The sequence below is a fragment of the Euprymna scolopes genome, chromosome 41 (genome assembly GCF_053919585.1).
Source record: "Euprymna scolopes isolate OS-2025 chromosome 41, ASM5391958v1, whole genome shotgun sequence".
In the NCBI taxonomy this organism is placed as follows: domain Eukaryota; kingdom Metazoa; phylum Mollusca; class Cephalopoda; order Sepiida; family Sepiolidae; genus Euprymna; species Euprymna scolopes.
Window position 1 is genome coordinate 53,604,874 of NC_136522.1, and position 22,263 is coordinate 53,627,136.

Below are 22,263 nucleotides of genomic sequence, written 5' to 3' on the forward strand. Positions count from 1 at the left end.
TCAGCATAGTTCTAACGCTCCTCAATGGGGGATTACGTTACATTATCTTTGTCTTTTTTATAGTCCCGCCTGTGACATCACTTCACATGCATTTACATCCGCATATCCTCGCTATGTTACAATGTCACCATTTATTAATTTTCGAATAGTGGAAATTTTGATTCCTCAGGGGGCTATTCTTGGCCCAACTCTCTTCCTGATCTACATTAATGATCTTCCAAATCATATCCTTACATCATTCGTAGACATTTATGCTGACGACACTACACTCTATGGTAACACATCAAAATAACCAAGTTCTCTCTGATTCTCGCTCCTCTGATCATAAACACGCGGCACAATTGGGAAAGAGGTGACTGGTTACTTTTAATGCATCTAAAACCAAGCTTCTATCCTTACACCATCTACGCTTTGATGCCAATTTAGCATCGGTTGAAATGAATGGCTCTCGTCTTAGGGAGGCTTCATTTTTGACAAGCTTCTGGGTTTGACCTTTACTCTGAAATAGAACACGGAGAGCAAATCCATGGCCAAGGTTGCTGGAAAAATAGTGGTATCCTTATAACGCTCCAATAGATATTTCACTCTTGATGCAATTCTCTACCTATATAAAAGACAGGTACGGCCAACGATGGAGTACTGTTGCCAAATGTGGACAGGAGCTGCTAGAATCAGCTTATTCTGCCTTGACAGAATTCAAAATAGATTTCGTAGCTTAGTGAGGCATGCCGTTTTTTCCCTTGCAACCTCTTTCCCACAGAAGAGACGTTGGGAGGCTGTCTCTGCTTTATCGTTATTTTCATAGCAAGTGCTCAGCTGAGCTTCAATCAATGGTCCCCCCTCGCCAAACTTTCACGAAAAACACTCGTCTTGTCAAAACCACTATCAATAATTTCCCCCACTCTTTATGGGTACCTAAGCCTAAATGTAGATTCCATGAAAAAGGCCCCTTTCTTAGAACTGCACACCTGTGGAACTCTGCTCCTTTTGCCTGCTTTCCAGCAGACTACAATCTGATTGTCTCCAACGTAAATAAGTTCTTGATGAACCGTCCTCCTAAGTAATCCAATTTACAAAATTCCCACTATTTATGTATACTACGCTATAATCACATTGACTAATGTATACATATTAACCCTTATCCTTGAGTAGCCTCCGAGCCTTGATAAGTGGTATTTCATGTGTAAAGAAAAAAAGCTAGTGTTTCTGATGCAACGAATTGTGAGGATATCAAGTTAGTACACACACACACACACACACACACACACACACACACACACACACACACACACATATATATATATATATATATATATATATATAAATCATAACTCAATTCAAGAATTAATGTATAATTTAGTATCTATTTTTTGTTATTTACATATAAAATAAGTCCAATTGTTGCAGTATTGTGATGTCATAATATACTCGTTTCATTTCGGCCCGGTATGATTCTCTTCTCTCTTTCTCATCTATTCTTTCTCTTGTCCTCTCCTTCTCTTACTTTCCTGCCTTTCTTCCCGTCATCAACTTTCTGTCACCACTAGGGTTTTAATAATTATGTACGACAAATTAAAACACAAAGTATGTACGAAAATGCACGACTTATTACACTTGTGTGTCCCATGAACGGAAATACTCCCGGCAAATCCAACTAACAGCAAAATCCGATTCCATCACTTCGGAAGTTCTCTAAATTACGGAAAACCTAGTATAATCGCGTTCTCCGTCGGATTGTTTGATTTGGATTCCTCCACACTGTCTCTCTCGTTTCTGTGGCGGTACAAACGTGCAGAAATTAAAATCAAATGTGAATAAATATCTTGCTGCCCAACTTCCCTCCAAAGTTAAGCCTCTATAAATCTAGATTCTATCACAATGGCTCTTTATGCTTCAATACCACTACACGTTGTTTTAGACAAAGAAGTCTGAAATATGCAACTAATGCGATTTTTTTTGTTTTCACAAAGGAATCACCATTAATCAAGGCCAAGAGGCCACTCGAGGATAAGGGTAAAAGAGTGTACAGTGGTCAAAATGGCAATATCATAGTAATCGTTAGGAGTGTACATTTGGTGAAGTGGATTACTTAAGGGAACGACTCATCAAGAACTTGTTTACATTGGACTTGAAGACGGCCATATTTTAGTCAGCTGGAAAGCAGGTAAACAGAAGAGAGTTCAACAGGTGTGCAGTTCTTAGAAAGAAGCTCCGCTCATGGAATCTACGTTACGTTTAAGCACAGATAAAAAGGAGGGAAATTATTGATAGTGGTTTACAGCTAAACGAGTGTTTCTCGTGAATATTTGGCTAGGGGGGATCATAGATTGAAGCTCAGGCTAGCACTTGCCATGAAAATAACGATAAAAAAGAGAGAGGCCCACTACGTCTCTTCTGTGAGAAAGTGGTTGCAGGGAAGAGAAAAGGGCATCAACCGCTAGGCTTCGAAGTCTATTTTGTAACCCTGTCAAGGAAGGATAAGTTCTTCCTAGCAGCTCCTGCCCAGATGTGACAATAATATTCCATCCTTGGACGTACATGGCTCTTATATAGGTAGAGAATTGCATCAGCAGGTAGATATCTACTGGATCGATAGAAGGATCCCATCATTTTTCCAGCCATTCTTTCAACTTAGATTAAACATCGTACTTCGCTGCCTAATCCTCAACATCATTGAGCCTCGATACATATAAAAATTTTTTCCTAAGCATCACCACTTATCAAGGCCAAGAGGCCACTCAAGGATAAGGGTTAAAGAGTGTACAGTGGACATTGGACAATATAGTAATCATTAGTAATGAAAATTTGGTAAATTTGATAACTTATATAGAACGGCTCATCAAGAACTTATTTACGTTAGACTTGAACACAACCATATTGTAGTCAGCCGGATAAGTCTTTATGTTTCATGCCTTGGTTATGTACCAAGAAAATTAAAAACACTAATAGACAACCGTTGGAAACCTGCATATACGTTTTGTTCTTTTTGTAACATAGCGGGGATAGGCGTATATAAATGCATGTGCAATTACGTCACCGCTAAAAAAAAAAACTTTAAAAAAGAACGCTCACGTGGGAAAAATGGACCCTGGAACAAGATAACGTACGAGATCTCGGGAGAGGCGTCGTGAACATTCCAGATCACGTTGGTGATGTCGCGGCTGTAACCATGAGTTAATAAATGTGTTGATACAAAACACAATTGAGTTATTTTCTATTCTTTGACTTGGTTTTCTGACACTGCGCACAACGTGTGTTGGTTCCTGGACAACGTTGTAACGTTGACTACCGGGAATTGTGCCAAACTTGTACTCAATTCCCGGTTACGCCTACCCGAAATGTTTGCCAACTTAAAAAAAATATATTTTATTGTTTATAAATTTGAAAATGACTTGCTTTTTGGCAAGTCCACACACCTGCAAATTGTTTTGTTTTAGTGACAGTTTATCAGTGAGTGGTCAAGAAACAATTAACATAACAAATAACATAACAAATAACATAACAATTAACGTAACAAATAACATAACAATTAACATAACAAATAACATAAAAATAATATAACAATTAACATAACAAATAACATAACAAATAACATAACAAATAACATAACAATTAACATAACAATTAACATAAAAAATAACATTACAATTAACATTACAATTAACATAACAAATAACATAACAAATAACAGAACAAAAAACATTACATACATGCGCGGTCGCTAGTCTTTCATTCTTTTTATCATCGATTTTTTATGTGGAGCAATAATCATCTGTTTATTTAAAAATGATATACTAGTGGATGGAACACAATGGGGACTTGTTTTGACTACCGGATTAAACACCGTATCTTGCGGCTCAAATCCCCATCAAGTTTGAAACTATAAATATGGATTCTATCACAGAAGCTCCTTATGATTCAGTATCAATATATTATTTTTTATGGACAAGGAAATGTAAAAAAAAAATATACAAATAGGTAAGCGTGCGAAACCTGTATATGATACGAATACGATTCAGTGTGTCGTTGACTTTTAGATTAAACATCGTAAATGTGAAATGAAATTCTCCAAATAGACTTGAAATGAATGTTCTCAAAGATAACTACATTACAGAATCGCAATTCGGTTGCCCCCAGAAGATAGATCCTTATTTAGATTCTTCAGGTCTCCAAAGAAATCAACAACTCAAGGTTTTGCGCGAAAGCTCGCAAATCACATTTCCAACATAATTACAACCTCGCGAAATCAGAAAATTAGGCATTTTCTTTTCTTTCGGCTGATTACAATAACTGGTTCGCTTTCTCTGAGCTGAAAATGTTTACATTTTGGTTTTTGGAGATTTTTGTTTAATTTGGAAATAATTCATTCAGTCTAATTTATGCATGTCTATTTAAACAGAACCGTGGTGAATTGAATGCCGAAATGCATCAATTAAGCATCACGTGCTGCCGTTTCTAGCAATCCTTCAATCCATAACGCCAATTTCTTTTTGATTTTCTCCAACATTCACGTGGTCAACATTATGAGTACACGGTTTTAAAAAGAATCGGAAAAACCAACGCTCAAACATGCGAAATAAATGTATTTTTATTTGAGGTAAGGAAGATATAAGAGCGGTTGAAGATATTATTTAATAATAACAATATATATATCTGTGGAAATATATATATATATATATATATATATATATATATATATATATATATATATATATCTGTGGAAATATACTTTATTTCCTTATTATATATACCAATCTTTCTTTAAGAAGCTCAATGCAATTACAGAGCAATATAGTGAATGTATGACAAAAGTCTATATTCCAAAGTCCATGTGGCCATGTCGGTGGGGCATTAGAATACGCCGACTGCCCCCCCCCCTGCAGAGGGTAAAAGTCCCTCAATTGGGGTCCTGGATATGACCTTAAACTATATCCAGTGGTGAGGCCCCAGCTTGTGGGCTTTGGGGAGTGTGGAGCCATCCTTTAATTACTATTGCTTCCAGGTCCACTCTGACCCGGAGTGGTAGTACCTGTTAGGGTCCCAACTATGGGTTGAATAGAAACCGACGTGAAAACAACAAATATATTCTATTAAAAATTTTTTTTCTTCAAAATCTTTGGATTCGGCATTAAATAATCCGAAAAGGGTTGATATGCCGTAAAACAAAACCAACCAACCAACCAACCAACCAACCAACCAAAGTTCATGATGTTGACCATCTTACAATTTATTCCTTTAATTCATTTTACATTTACAATTCTTGACAGTATCTGTTTCGTAGCACAACACCAATCACTTAAGTATTATATCAGTTAGTGCAACTAGTTTGCCCTTAACTCATCAGAAGAAATAGCAACAATCAATCCATCAAAAGAATGACATGATTTAATCATGGATTTAATTAAGAATTGATTATATAATGCTATAAATTAAATAAAAAAAATTCTTAATGCTGCAATATTTTAAGTTATAAATTTATTATATTTTTACTTTATTTTCGATGTTTAAGCTTAACCATATTACTTTTAATGCGTGCATTTTTCTATTGTAATCCATGATTTTCCAGGTTTCTATTAAATCAACTTGTTCTTTGTTTAATTTCAGTCTTATTTTTTTGCCCCCATAAACGCATATGTAATAACAATATACGGCACTTGTCTGCCTTCAAAAGAATCCCCCAAATTATATCCCATTCATATTTTTCATTCTCTCTGCTTCACTTGTTACTCCTCTTTCTGCGATAGCAGTGAATTAGTAGCAACAGTAGTCGCTGAGTGGACGTTGTTGCTATGGAACACAGTCATAAGAAGCGTCGCTCACCCCTTACATATTTTTACGATTTTGAACACCAGAAAATTCACCATAACTTTTGTTTTACTGAAAGAAAATTGAAAACTTTTTTCACAATATAGCTGAAAAGGTGATCTATTAACCGTAATAATGTTTTGTAATTATTTACAATTATATATAATATATTAATTATTTACAATTATTATTATTATTATTATTATTATTATTATTATTATTATTATTATTATTATTATTATTATTATTATAATTAATAATATTATTATTATTATTATATTATTATTTTTGACTACTTTATATTTCTACTCTTTCCCCTCTCACCATTGTTTTCGATCTTCATACGTAATTACATTTTACATAATCTTCCTCTCATTTATCGTCTTTCTTTTACTTTCATTTTTTTTAATAATTTATATCTCCCTTTCTCTTTCATATACACATTCTGCCCAATTTTCTTTAATTTCCATTTTGTTCTTTTTTTCATAGCCAAAATCGAAAATAGTGCTTGGATGATTTCTATCAAGTTCAATACTGATCGATTTATTCGGCAAAGGCTGACATCCTCTGACCTCAAACCTAAGCTCTCACCTCTTTCGTCTGACCAATGTCGGGGTTCAAGCAGAATTTGTCGACTAATGTAAAGTCTATAGTACTCCAGTTTAAGAAAGCAGTGCCAGTCAGTATAGTATCGCGTGTAATTCTAACCTCCAAGTGACCGCAAAGGTTAGCATCTCATATATTAGTCTGGAGTTCAAACAGTCATTTATGCTAAAAAAAGAGCTTTTGTTATTTATATGTGAACAGTAAACGGCGTTTAAAAGTATCTGAACTAGTTATATTGACAAAACCAAAATGAGCAGTTGAAATGCTGTTCAAAAAAATTAATATCGTAAATAGTAGTCAGTTTTAAGATAAAGAAAAAAATGTTAAAAATATACAATGTACTGTTAACTGAATTACTTCTTTTGTTCTACTATTCCAATTTCAACAGAAGTAAGTCTAATTACAGTAAAACATAAAAGCTGAATGTTTATATGTTTGTCAACGCCTGAAGGCCACTCAAGATCCAGGGTTAATGAGTGTAAGGTGGTCGGTGAAACCACAGCGTGATGATTGATAGTGGTGGACATTGGATAGAGTTTGTTAATTCAACGAGAACTTGTTTAAATTGGACTTGAAAACTACCATGCTGTAATTAGCTGGAAAGATGCCCCACAGCACAGAGTTCCACACGTTGGTAGTTCTAGAAAAGAAGTTTTGTTCATGAACTTTGTTCATGAACTTTGCATTAAGATTTAGTCACAGATAGTGAGTGCGAGAAATTGTTGTCTGTTTGTTGTGGAGGATTTGCAATCGTCTCAATCGTAGAGGGAACCTTTTATTAAATCCCCTGGTTCCTCTCACAACTTCTGAAGCCTTATAGCGATTACTGGCAAATGGAGGTTGTAGTCCGAAAATTGGCGCGAAGTTCGTTGGAGCAGACTGAAATAAAAGGATTCACTAACGACACGAAACAGGATATAGAAAAAAGTATTATTAAAACAATAACATTTTCAAGTTTTGCAAAGCTTATTGTGTTTGCGGTTTAGAGAAAGTCCAACTATAAAGTTCTTTTACGTCCAAAGAATTAGACGGCTCTTGTAATGTTCGTATAGGCACAAAATCTTATGAGAGGAATTTTCTACCTGTTGCTTCATGGACGAGCTATGGTTAAAAGAGGAACAGAATATTGTTCTAAAAGCGAACCCGATAAACGGGGGTCCCTGATTGGTTAATTAGACAGACCCTATTTTTAGATTGTTAGTGTATTAAAGAGAGGTAAGTGGGAATGATAAACCCCCTTTTTATAGCATCTACCCCCACTTTCGCAGAGCACGTGACTAGTTCAGAGGAGGTCATGAAAAGACTACACACTCTCCAACTCCAATTACTACAACACAGCAAATACACATTTAGCCTCGATATTGTCGCTCTACACACATCCGTACCAGCACAACAAGCTCTGGACCTCATCACGGACTGCATCTCCGACAATGATTTCTACTGTGCTGGCTTCACTACTACCGACATTTACCAGCTACTATACATAATAACTAACAGTACATATTTCAAGTTTAAACAGCACACATACAAAAAATATCAGGCTTACTCATGAGATCCAACTTCTCCGGTATACTGGACATTACGTATATGAACAGGTTGGAACAACGGCCAGCATATTTTTTACAAGATATGTGGACAATATGCTTATCCTCAAATAGTCTCGTGAAGAAGATAATAAGATCCTCATCACCATAAAAAATTCTGACCCCTGTATAATGTTCACCAGTGAACACACCGACACATCTGCATCCCTTTCACTTCCAGACTTCACCCTTAACATTACCGACACAGGACATATGCACACAAAAATTTAAGGGGAGGGCGCTTGAAGGGGCATCTTCATAAATTACAAATCTGCCCTCCGCAAAGCTAAAATAGGATATGCTATGAAGGAGCCTAACCACATCCTAAACAAATGTACTAGTGACGTAAATAAGATTACCTCTATTAGGCGTTTAAAGCAAACACTCAGAGAAAACGGATACCATACAAACACTAAATACCAACCCAAAACACCTAAAAACGACAATACACACTCTTTAACATCTGATTCATAAAACTACCGCATTTAAGTGACAAAATAACACCAACTATCTGCAAAGCCATTCACAGAAAAATTAGACATTCAAGTAATACACCCCGGAACAACACTGAGACAACACTTATAAAAAACTAAGGAACGAACCGACAACGATTCCTGCACACTACTAAATTGCCCCATCAATATATTATAGAATTATGTAAATGCACGTATTCAGTATATCAAACATAATGTACGGTACGTGGGGACTTCTACATCGGCAGCACAGTTAGACCATTGCACATAAGTATAAAAGAACCCAATGCAATTAAGGCGTCCTCATTTTATAAACACCCATCTACCAACCACAACACCAACAAAAGCATACAAATAAAAATACTAGCGACAGAAAGAAACCAATGTAATCTGAGGTTGAAGTAATCACTACTAATAAAAAAACATAAACCAAAAATAAACAGGGCAGAACAAAACTGCAGCCTCTTCATATAAACACATGCACTCACTACTTATAATAACAAACAAAGAATTATATTACGCCCTTGAGCACTAATAAATAACGATATATAATAAATAAATAACAAGGTTGGATAGAATAAACAAATAAACAAACAAATAGAATGAATAAAAATGATGTATAAAAACAAATAAATAAATAAACAAATAAATATGTAATACAATAAATAAATTCAATTGCTAAAATAAAAAATATGCATATACATGTGTGTGTACGCATATATACCTTGGGTGCACGCGTATGCATACTTTGGGGACAACTAATCCAAACACACTTAGAGTGATCTCCCCTAGGCCATTCCCTTTACTCAAACCCGATATTACACGACACTAATACAGCAGTCATTAACGTTCCAAATATATACTTTATGCCTAATACGCTAAAAATTAATCGTTTATATACTTAAAAAAAAAGCTACAATAATTCACAACAATACTCCTTATTCATCACAGCTCGTGCCTTGGAAATTAGTTTGACAGACAGTCCGCGACATAGACTCACGGAAATAAATGAAAAATAAATAAGTAAAACAGGTAACGAAAGCTTCATCAAACAGTTGTGCACTTTCTTTTTATTTCCTCCTGAAGAAGCGATATTACTGTCGAAAATTAGGGACATCAACACTTACCATCTTTTGCGACACATTATGTTGGCAAATAAACATCATATAATTAAGAATTATTGAAAATTTATTCTAATATAGTCATTATTCTATTATATGCTAACTCGTGGTCACGATATTTCCTACGAACCGCATTGACATAGCCTTCAAACACAACTCCTTTCACACTACGCACAATGCTTCAAGCAAACTATAACATATTTATCAAAATATTTATTAATATCTACTATTATATAAACGGAGCTTTTCTTTTGTCTGTATGTGTCTGTGTCACTATCACCGCTACTGTTGCTCAACGCCAGCTCAGATGGACTGGTCATGTTGTCCGAATGCCGGATCTCCGCCTCCCAAAACAGATTTTCTACTCTCAGCTTGTTGAGGGAAAGCGTGCCCAGGGTGGCCAAAAGATGAGGTATAAGGACAACATCAAAGCAAATCTAAAGCGGTTTCACATGGACCTTAAGACATGGGAGGACGTGGCTGGGAGCAGGTTGGCATGGAGGAGCGCTGTCCACAAAGGTGCTGCGCTTTATAGTAGTGACCTAAATAAAGCTGCTGAGGATAAACACAAGCACAGAAAGGACAGATTATTAACCAGACACACCCAACCCCACCCCACCACCACTACCTTTATCTGCCCAAATTGCACAAGACAAATTGGGTCTAGGATTGGGCTCTATGCTCACCTGAGGACCCACAGAAGCCACAACGGAGGACAGTCTTACTCGGACACGAGTGACCGCCGATGATGATGATGATGATGATGATGATGATGTGTCTGTATGTGTGTATGAGTCTGTTCCCTATAAATGCGAAAAGGGCTGGGCCGATTTTTATGAGATTTCACACGAGGTTACATTATGTGTTCTAATTCTAGAATGTTGGTTCTTGTGGCTGAAGCAGAAAACGAGGTTGTAATCGTTTTGTAGTTTTTATTATTATAATTTAAATTCACCATTTCTAACACCAGGCGTTTTTCATCAGAAATGATAAGAGAACGTAAAATATGATAGGAATCGGGCAGTCATATGACTTTTCGGGTTGGGCAGTTAAATGTGTATTAATACAAAGGTGTATTTAAAAAAAATATTTCTGCATAATAATGTATGAGTTTCCGTATATATATATATATATATATATATATATATATGTGTATATATATATATATATATATATATATATATATATATATATATACGTGGTGATGAAAAGAAATCAGATAAAGTGCTTGATTGCAAATGTGAAACCTGAAAATACAAATATTTATTTATAAACTATATATACACATATTCCAAAGACTGACCAGTGCTTTCATTGTATTGAATCACAAATTTGAGGGTGGGGGTCTTTGTTTGTTTATTTTCGCGTTGTTCCGCTTTTTCAAAGTCGCTGATAAGCTGTATTAATTTCATTCAGTCACAAATGGTTGAATCAATAGAATGAAACTACTGGCCCGCCCTTGGAATACGTGTATATATAGTTTATAAAAAAATATTTGTATATATATATATATATATATATATATATATATATATATATATATATATATGTATATATGTATATATACATATATAAAATTGTTGATTAATTTATCTTTCTTTTATATTTTGTTATATTTTTTAGTTCCCTGAGCGCGTTGATAGCAGTTATCTGCCCTTTGTTTACATTCTAATCTCCCCTATTTGGGTGTATTATTTATAATGATTAATTTTTTATTTATTAAACATTTAAATGCTTTTTATTAAAACATCTATAAAATATTTTTTACGTACATAAAAGTTATCGATGAACATGCACGATTCTAAGTATCACTTGTCATCAGCATTACTAAACCTTTTGATAAGGATCGAACTCCTCATACTGCGATAAGTACCCTGGTGGTTTTCTACCAGACCCCGATACTTTATTAATTTTTATCCCTGCTTTTTACGGCTTTTAAACGCAGTTATCCTGACAGATTACAAAATAGACTTCGTGGCTTAGTGGGTTATGCCATTTTCTCTTACCTGCAACCTCTCTCCCACAGAAGAGACATTGCGAGCCTGTCTTTGTTTTATCGTTATTTCCATGGCAAGTGCTCGTCTGAGCTCCAATCTTTGGTCGCCCTCGCCAGTCTTTTATGAAAAACACCCATCTAGCTGAAACTACTGTCAATAACTTTCCCCACTCTTTATCTGTGCCTAAATCCAAACGTAGATTCCATGGACAGAGCTTCTTTCTCAGAAGCGCACGATTGTGGAACTCTCTTCCGTTTGCCTGTTTCCCACCTGACTACAACTTGGATGTCTTCAAGTCCAACATAAGCAATTTCCTGACAAACCGCCACCTTAAGTAAGACACTCTATCAAATCTCCAATACTAATGATTACTACAATACTATCTCATTGATTACTGTACACGCAATAACCTTTATCCCTGAGTTGCTAAAAAAAAAAAAATTTTTTAGAATATTTGCTCTTGAGTCAAAAAAAGTCACTAAAGGGTTTCAATCTTTAATAGATTATTTACTGTTGATAATATATTTCTGTAATTTTAATACAATCTGCCTAAGACATTATGAAATTAAAAAAAAAAATGCAAAATCCAAACAATTTTTATTGATAGAAAAGCTAACAGGTGTACCTGGCGTGGCCCGGGTATGATGAGGTGTGTGTGTGAGGTGGGGGGTAAATCAAAACAAAAGGGAAAATAAAGAATAAGCGAACGAAATAACCCTGTTTAAATATTACAACTTTTTTTTAATCGGGAAAAAAATAAACAAAAAAAAAACCCAAAAAAACAACGAACGTGATGCAAATATAAGCAAACGAAAAAGTCGGAAAAACAAAAACAAAAAGCAAAACAGCCAACGTTATGGAAAAAAAAAAACGAACGTAAAAAATGGCATAAATAATCCTATTTCAATATTAAAATAAAAAAAATTGAAAAAAAAAAAAGAATCTGATATCTAGGCTCGAACGATTTATTTATAGTATGGAAAGGCTTGCGCAGAATTAAGCACGCTTTTTGGTACAACTCCGGTGCAATAGCTGCTAAAAGACAAAGCAGATATACAAGGTCCGGTCCAAAGTGTCGCCTATTTTTTCGACCCAATGAGTCAGAGGTTATTGAAAATTGCCTGATTAAATTACCTGAACTGATTCATTCACTACCTGCCATTTTCATCTTTCTGTTGCAATTAAGAAAACAACCCCTGTTATGGCCGTGCGGCAGGAGCAGAGGTGCGTCACTGAATATCTCTATGCAGAAAAAAATTGAGCCAATGGGGCGTTAACGTGATTGTGCCGTACACACACACACACACACACACACACACACATATATATATAATGATATATATATATATATATATATATATATATATATATATATATATATATAAATATGCAGAAGTTGATGCCAGCATAAATTGCTACATATATATATATATATATATATATATATATATATATATATATATATATATATATAGTAGACTGTAAATCTGAGTAAAACTTTCAAGGCCCCAAGGTCCTCTTTTCTTCTTGGAAAATTGCATTAAATGTAATGAATAATAAAGTTTTCACCAGAAAATAATAGAAACGTTGGTCGACCAACTTTAACGTTCGACTTTCTTAATATATTTTCAGATTCAGCAAGCAAATACATTCACGACAAATGTACAGGAAAACGATGGAAAATGTATAATATAAGTAATAAAAAAAAATGCAAAATGGGAACTTTCAAATCTTGAAATTTAAATGAAGGATAATTGCCGGGATTTATTTTAGTTGTTTCGCATTTTGATCGCGTAAAGCATGTATTAATAAGTTTTTAAATTACAAATATGCCTTTGAGCGACTTAGACGGCTTAATGGATTGGGTGGTCGACGATGTGGTTAGAAAATAAAGTTCACATCGTATGTTTAACGTTTTTTCTTATTAATCTGATCACATGTGAACATGACTGAGGAACACGTTAGTCGATGCTTATTTGTGAATGATCACGATAATAGATTAACAGGCACACAAAAAAATCCATATATCTATAAAAGTGAGAATATATGTGTGAGGACATTTCTCAACCTATATACTCAACGAATTCTCGATCTAAAGACTTGAAATTTGACATAAAGGGCATTAAGACATGTGGAAAACTTTCATCCGCAAAAAGGAACTGCTAAGATGTCAAAATTGAAAAATTAGTACGCGTGGGGGGAGGGGTCATTTGATATTAATCTGTTCGTCAACTGTTTCACGAATGCACGTGTGTGAATCGTTTACATGACAGATTATTTATGTAAATGATAAGCAGGGTTGAAAACACTTTTTAAAGATCGTGTCAAGTTGGCTTAATGCTTATCAGACTTTACTCGCTGTTTTTATGTCTTGGTTTAGGGTTAGGGTTAGGGTTAGGGTTAGCTCAGGTATTTTTTTTACTTACAAGAAGTGAAGTGTTTAGAAAACAAGGCCGATAGCTATTAGTCGCGTGCTTTCGTGTAATGAATGAATGCGTGAATGTAAGATTGACATGAAATTCTAAAAATATACTAAAATGACCGAAAAATGGGCTGAAATGACTTAAATAAATAAAAAAATAAATGACTTAGAATGACTTTAATGAACTTAAGGATGAATTGAATGACCTTAAGAATGACTTGAATGCTTAAAAAAATAACTGGAATCCTTCAAAAACAACTTGAATGACCTCGAGAATGACTTGAATGGCTTTGAAACTGACTGGTTGTAAAGTGGATGATCATTTTACATTAAATTAACACAGAAAAGTGATCCCCCACTTTATATCACAAAGTTACAAACATAAGTACAGCATGTAGTAAGAACAGATACTACACTTTGATCTTGGCCGAAAGGCGAAGAAAAGGTTATTTATTTTCTCCCCCACCGAGCAAATTAGGCACTAGGCCGATTTTTAATGTGAGGAGTGAAGGGGAAATGGGAACCAACTCCCCGGGGAGTAGGGGACTAGATAGTGACAATTGGTACGAAGGGTTGGTATTTATTTTCTCCCCCACCGAGCAAATTAGGCACAAGGCCGATTTTTAATGTGAGGAGTGAAGAGGAAATGGGGACCAACTCCCCGGTGAGTAGGGGAGCTGGATAGTGACAATTGGTATGAAGGTTTGCCCCTAGATTGACCAAGGTCTTCTATGTGGGGGAAACCCCACATATGGTCTTTGCTTACAGTATCTGCCGGAACAGAAACTACACTTTTATCTTGGCCAAAAGGCCAAGAAAAGGGTATTTATTTACTTTCCCACTGAGCAAATTAGGCACAGGACCGATTTTTAATGTGAGGAGTGAAGGGGAAATGGGGACCAACTCCCCGGGGAGCAAGAGAGCTGGATAGTGACAATTGGTATGAAGGGTTGTCCCTACATTGACCAAGGTCTTATATGTGGGGTCGCCCCACATATGGTCTTGCTTGCAGTATCTGCCGCAACAGATACTACACTGTATCTTGGCCAAAAGGCCAAGAAAAACTTAAAAAGCTAAGAATAGCAGCTATGAACAACAGACCTTTGATCTTAACCAAAAAGGCCAAGCACAAAAGTGTTACGGACACACCGACCAACCAACCGACCGACCGACCGACGGACGGAGTGACTTATAGAGTCGCTTGCATGCGACTAAAAACATAAGTCATATCCACATGTCTCCTTTTCTGGATGAATTAAAATATAATATTTATGTGTATTTTACAACCGGGCAACGCTGATTGGCCTGTTAGTAAGTGTTATTATAAATGTAAGAGTGTTAGACTAACGAAAAGTTTATTCAGAATTAATCATGACAATCAAATAAAAAAATATATTTGAAATGTGTGACACATTAACGATATATTTTTTAACGCTAATTATGTGGTCTGGATTCGGGATCATTTATACTGATTTACCAAATGTTTACAGTAAGGCGAAATGAATTCGTCGACTCTACTTCTCAACTGGTTTTTATTTTACTTTATTTTGCACTTTTTATTTACTTTTTTTTTTAAATGCAGTAGCGTCCAAAACTAAGGGACAAAATTTACTTTGGACGTTGAAAATAAAAAAAAAAAAAATTGTTATAATTCTTTTTCTATCCTTTGCAAATGATTCAAGTTTTAGTATGTCATTATGGATGACAACGACTACCAGTTGTCAACATGTTATATTTTCACAGTTGTTATTTCTAACGAACATTAGGTTTTTTAAATTTTGTCCCTTAGTTTTGGACGTTACTGTATTTCTGTCTTCAATTGGTTTGGTCGAAAAAAGAAAGAAAGGCAGAGAGAAACAGAAAGAAAAAAGTGGAGTGTTTATAATTTGGTGTTTCCCTTTTTTTTTTTTTTTTTTTTACAAAGGAGTCACCACTTATCAACGTCCGGAGGCCACTAGAGGATAAGGATTTATCAGTGAACAACGGTGAAGGAGAACAAGTCCTAGTAATCGTTAGTGGTTGAAATTTGGTAAATTGGATTACTTAAAGGGACGGTTCATTAAGAATTTGTTTACGTTGGACTTGAAGACTACCAAATCGTAGTCGGCTGGTAAACAGGCAAACGGAAGATAGTTCCTCAGGCGTGCAGTTCAAAGAAAGAAGCTTTGTTCATGGAATCTATGTTTAGGTTTAGGCACATATAAAGAGATGGGGAAATTATTGACAGTGGTTTCAGATAGACAAGTGTTATTACCATAAGAGTAGTAGTAGTAGTAGTAGTAGTAGTAGAGGTGGTGGCGGTGGAAGTATTTCTCAAACTTACCCACCACAATCTCCATCACTATTTCTACTATTATAGTTTTAGTATTGATAATACATAGCTTATTATTCTATTTAATAACTAGGGCTATGACAGAAGTATAACCATTTCATTGTTTTGACTCTCGAGTGTGTATCCGTTAATAGCTTATATGCTTTTTATATTGAGTGATGTGGTTCTCGGCTGATTAACTGTGTCTAAGTGTATCGGATATATACTCGAGAGTCAAAACAATGATAGGAATATTCTGTTGCGATAGCTCTATTAATAACTATGATATTAGACAATACAAAGTATAAGCTGGCCAAGCGTATCTTTATGGACGAATAATCCGCACGTCTCTATCTCTATTATTATTATTATTATTATTATTATTATTATTGTTGTTGTTATTGTTATTGTTATTGTTATTGTTGTTATTGTTGTTATTGTTATTGTTATTGTTATTATTATAATAATAATAATAATAATAACAATAACAATAACAATAACAACAACAACAACAACAATAATAATAATAATAATAATAATAATAATAATAATAATAATAATATAGAAGTAACTTTGTGCGTGTTACGTCCTTTCCTTCCTTTCGAAACGGCTGAGCCTATAGTTTGCAAATTTTACACAAAGCTAACATATATACATATATATATTCGGTAGTGTTCTTAAATGTTTACATTTTATTTCTAAGTATAGTCTCAGAAACGAAGATGCCCGTTCCCCCGACTAGCGCTTGATTTCTATATGAGACTAGAAGAGAGGAGGCGCCCGGCATTGCCCGGTCGTAAAATACGTTTGAATATAATATATTAATTTGTCCAGATTTCGTATATATTATTCTACAGTTGTGATTTCAGAATTAAAAATGTATTTGGGTGCCATTAGCCAGAATCGAAACTGAAAGCAAAACTGTAACATTCAAAGCTGATGACGTTACAACTGTACCAAGGTGACACGTATATGAATTGATTAAAGATATCATCTGATAAGTACGCGTATCGAAAATTAAAAAAAAAACAAAAAAACTGACTGTATAAATAGACTTTCTCTCTTAAAAATAAAAAAAAGATTTTTTTTTACTGGGGAATCCGATTAAAAGTAGGAAGTCTGATTTTGACCAAAGTTAACATTTTTATACAACCTAACATCACAACTGCATTTGAGTTTACATCACTGCATAAGCAGTAAGGCCCAGCCTATGAAATCGACTGTAGAATCTTTTATAAGACCGGAGCGCGTTCGAAACGAGTGTTTTATTTTAGAGCGCAATTGAATCGTGATATTGATTTTTATAGGTTAAAGTTTAATTCAAGTGAATACCTAAAAATAATTTTATAAAATCAACGGTTGGTTCTTTGTTAAGACAGGAGCGCGTAAGAGATAAGTGTTTCTGTTCAGAGCACAATTGAGCCGTGATACTTGACTGTTGCGTTTTGAACTTAAGAATTCATTATTTACAGATAAATTTACAAAATCGACAGCCAGTTCTCTACAGTGCAATGTAAACTATAATATATTGTGAACTAAATCACTGCAGGGGAAGCTTGTGAAGCTTCCGCCCGGTACACACGGGGCGGGAGTTGCTAGAGTTAGCAATTTAATGATTTGATTAAAAAAAAATGTACGATTTCACGAATTTCGATGACAATAAAATCATGGGAGAGTGGAATATTTGTTCATATTAATTCAATTTCGAACCACATCGGGTCTCCCTGCGAATTTATCTGCATACGTTTTAAAAATAAATGCACTTTGGTCTTTATTATGGATAATACATAACTTATTATTCTATTTAATAACTAAGCAGAATATCAGAATCAAATGACCAAGCGGATCGTTTATGGATAATTCGCGTGTCTCGTTCTTTAAAAGTCGCTTTGTGTGTGTGTTAGTTCCTTTCCTCATAGGTTCCGAAACGGTGGTCCTGAATATGACCTTAAACTATATCCGATAGTGAGGCCCCATCTTGCAGGGTTTGGGGAGTGTGGAGTCACCCTTTAATTGCCATTGCTCTCAAGTCCACTCTGACCCGGAGTGGTAGTAACTATTAGGGTCCCAACTATGGGTTACATAGAAACCGACTTGAAAAAAAAAATATTCTGTTTAAAAAAAATTTCTTCAAAATAGCTGGATTTGACATTAAATAACCTGAAAAGGGTTGATATGCCGTAAATCAAAACCAACCATCCAAAACGGCGGAGTCTATTTTTTGTAAATTTTACAAAAAGCTAACCAATCTCTCTCTGTCTCTCTGTCTCTGTCCCTGTCTCTGTCTCTGTCTCTCTCTCTCTCTCTCTCTCTCTCTCTCTATATATATATATATATATATATATATATATATCTATATATCTATAAAAACAGAGATGTGTGTGCCACAGACGATTTCTGATTGGTTAATCCAATAATCACATCTCCTAAAAAACTATGGTTCGTAGGCTCTTAATTTTACCATAAAATATTATGGCTTTATTTATTGTCCATCTTGGAAGGGTTTAATTTTTTTCTAACTTGCGATTTACAAATTAAAAAAATACGAATCTTACACAATCTTACAATCCAACCTACGACATCCACGGCCGCCATTATGAAACTAAACTACAAAAAAAAAAAAAAACGCGCGTTCACTCATGGTCTTTACATTTCGGGTTTGGGTACTTGTGCAGTTTTCCATTGACATTAAAAAATGGAAATATTTAAAAAAATATATATATTGTACGTACTCGTCATGGGATAAAGTTTTCCTACAGAAAAAATCACGTAATTTCATCAAGTAGTTATTTTTTTATAGCGAAAAAAGAAAAACATCAACGCTACAAGCGAGTCATTATTAATTAAACAGAAAGTTCAAGTAGGGGGATTTCCCCATTTTTTTTTTATATAGCGAGGCCAAATTTCGCGAATTTGGCCTTTTTTTTAAAGCAGTTTGGCCTTCAAATTTCTGTTTGGCCTTTTTCTTCACCGATGAAATAAAAAAAAAAAGCAAATAAAAACAACGCAATAAAACTTTTAAAAATACGGCACACTTTTGTTGTTCTTGTTTGTTTTTTTTTGTAATTTTCCTTATTTATTTATTTTTTCAATATAATACTATTAAATGGACACTATTATGCCAAATTAGCCCCCCCCCCGAAAAAAAATGCACAAAAATTCGAGATTTAAGGTTTTGACGAGATAATTTAGCGAATTGTCCGGACTATTGCGAGAGAACCATCCATTAGTTTTTCCTGAAATTTTGCCACAGATTGTATTTCAATACATAGATGTGCATGTGCATAGTAACAACATTTTTTAGCCGAAAATTCCCGTTGCGTCCCCAGATTTCATCGGTGAAGAAAAAGGCCAAACATAAATTTTGAAGGCCAAACTGCTTTATAAAAAGGCCAAATTCGCGAAATTTTGCCTCGCTATCAAACGATTTGACCTTTGAGAACTCTACCAAACTCCTCCTACAATTTTGGATCTAAACACGTGATATTTTAGATATAGATTCCTTGGACATGGATCTAACTTATTACCTTTACTTGATCCCTAAACAATAAATGTTAAGAAGTCATAATAGGGGTCAAAGTTTAAAAAATTGACCGTTTTTTTTTTCTCAGCATTAACCTCAAAACACCTGGGCAACGCCGGGCACCGATTGCTAGTATATAATATAAAGCTGAATGTGTGTGTGTGTGTGTGTGTGTGTGTCTGGTCACGAATAGGCTCCTATATGGTTGACTATTTTAAAAAACTGATTACATATAATGATAGAAGATATTTCGAGACACAGGAATGGGTATGTTTGGTCTGGCTGAACGGTGGTTCATTTAAATTGTGGGGTCTGCGTTCGCGCCTGGTCCACAATGTATGGGAATAAAAAAATTAAAAATTACAAAAAAAAAACGTTTACAAGTGTTTTTGTATATAGATATACATAAGAATACTTTGATAAGTATGTTTTAACTTTAATAGGGATGGTATAATAAAATTGTGGGGTCTGCGTTCGCGCCTGGCCTCCATAGAATGGAAATAGGCACAAACTTTAATAAAGACTTTACATATCTATCTGCGTAAGTATACTTTGATAATTATGTTTCAGTTTGAAGAAATATGGTATAATAAAATTATGGGGTGTTCGTTCGCACCAGAACTCCATAGAATGGAAATATGTCACAAAGTTTAACAAGTTTTTTTTTATATAGATCCACAGAATATGGTGATAAGTGTTTCAGTGTGAACAGGTATGGTATAATAAATTATGGGGTTTATCTATTTTCATTTTACCTTCCTCATATTTTGCTTTGGTTTTGATACCCCAAATTCGAAGCTATCTCTTTACAACCCTTCCTTTTCATAACCTATCATACTTTCATAAATTAGAGTCCATTTTTTGTAGGCTGTTTTTGAACCCAGTCAACGACGGGTATTTTTGCTAGTATATATATATATATATATATATATCCGGTAGTGTTCTTAGATATGTTTACTACAGAAATTCATCCGATAAGTATCCAAACTCTTAAAACCCCGAGCCTTTTTTTCTCATAGATAAAAAAGAATATTTACAGAGTGATATATACAGCCGGCCAAGGGAGATAACTGTCAGCAAAACAAGGAAGATTCAATTCTGAGTAAATCATTTCTTCTGAAAAATAACAGAACTATTGTCATTTGGAGATGTAGATCAGTGGTAGAGTATTTGAGGAACTTGTACAGTTTAATCAAGACATTAAAAATGAAAATATCGAGAAAAGGTTATATTGTACGTATCCTTTAATAATAAAGTTCTTCGATTTTTTCTACTCCTTCTTGTTGAGGGTAAAGAAATTAATGTTTTTAGCCCCTCCCCCCCAAAAAAAAATCACTTAATTTCATCAAGTAGTCTTTGTTTTACAGCGAAAAAACAATTTGTTATGATACCGAGCAAAAGGTTCGATTTTTAGGAAGAAAACCTAGTATTAAAGATGGGGAGGGAGCGTCGGCGCTTTAAACTGAGTTATTTCCCCGTGGCGTTTCTAAAATCCAAACAAAAATTTAAAAAATTCCAAGATGTTTGCCTTCAACGTGCTGTCATAAAAACGTGATGTTTCACTGTAAAAAAAAAAAAAAAAAAAAAAAAAAAAAAAACACTGGATCAAATTAAGTGATTTTTTTTTTCGGAAATCTTCAGTTCAAAACGGATATGTACAGTATAATTTCGATATTTTCATTTTTTTAATGACTTGATTAAACTGTACAAGTACCGTATTTGATTACGGATCGAATGGACCCCTATTCAAGCCTGAGTGTACCTCACCATTTTATTTTATTTTATTTTCCTTATTAGTGAGTTCAATTTAAGATAAAAGTAGCGGCACCGTTTACAATGGCCGCAAATCATTTCTTCGTTTACATATTTTTGAATAGTGTTTTTAAATTTCAGAGTGGATGTAAGATTATGCTTTTTTCCTTTTCTATGTCCCTTTAAAGCATTTTAATCTATTAATATTTTCAATGTATATGCTAAATAGCAAAATTATATCGAGCCAGAATAAATATTTTGCTAATGACTCTCCTATGAGGAGATGAGCCTACATCGAAAATCCATGGATTAAGGAAATAAATAATTAATATATTGTATTCTTTGTTCAAACAATGCATTTTTGTTTTGAAAATTATATTTTGTGAAAAAAATATAAACCTGTAATTTATATATATATATATATATATATATATATATATATATATATATATATATATATATATATATATCGGGCAGTCCGTCGATTTTCACGATGACGCGGAGGTCGGTTAGTGCTCGTGTCGAAGGTGCGATGAGAGTCCAATCGGAGCTCAAACCTGCTGGTACGTCCTCACTCCATAGTTACAGGACTTTCTTCTCTCTCCCACCCTAGGCAAAGTAGGAATACGCATATATATTTTCATATAGTAAGTTATAAAATATATATTAC

At 34.4% G+C, this 22,263-nt stretch overlaps 1 pseudogene; it reads right to left on the reverse strand.

The window, feature by feature from the left end:
* Window positions 1-14,317: 14,317 nt before the first annotated feature.
* On the reverse strand, window positions 14,318-14,454 carry LOC145266827 (U2 spliceosomal RNA; annotated as a pseudogene).
* Between the last annotated feature and the right edge of the window lie 7,809 nt (window positions 14,455-22,263).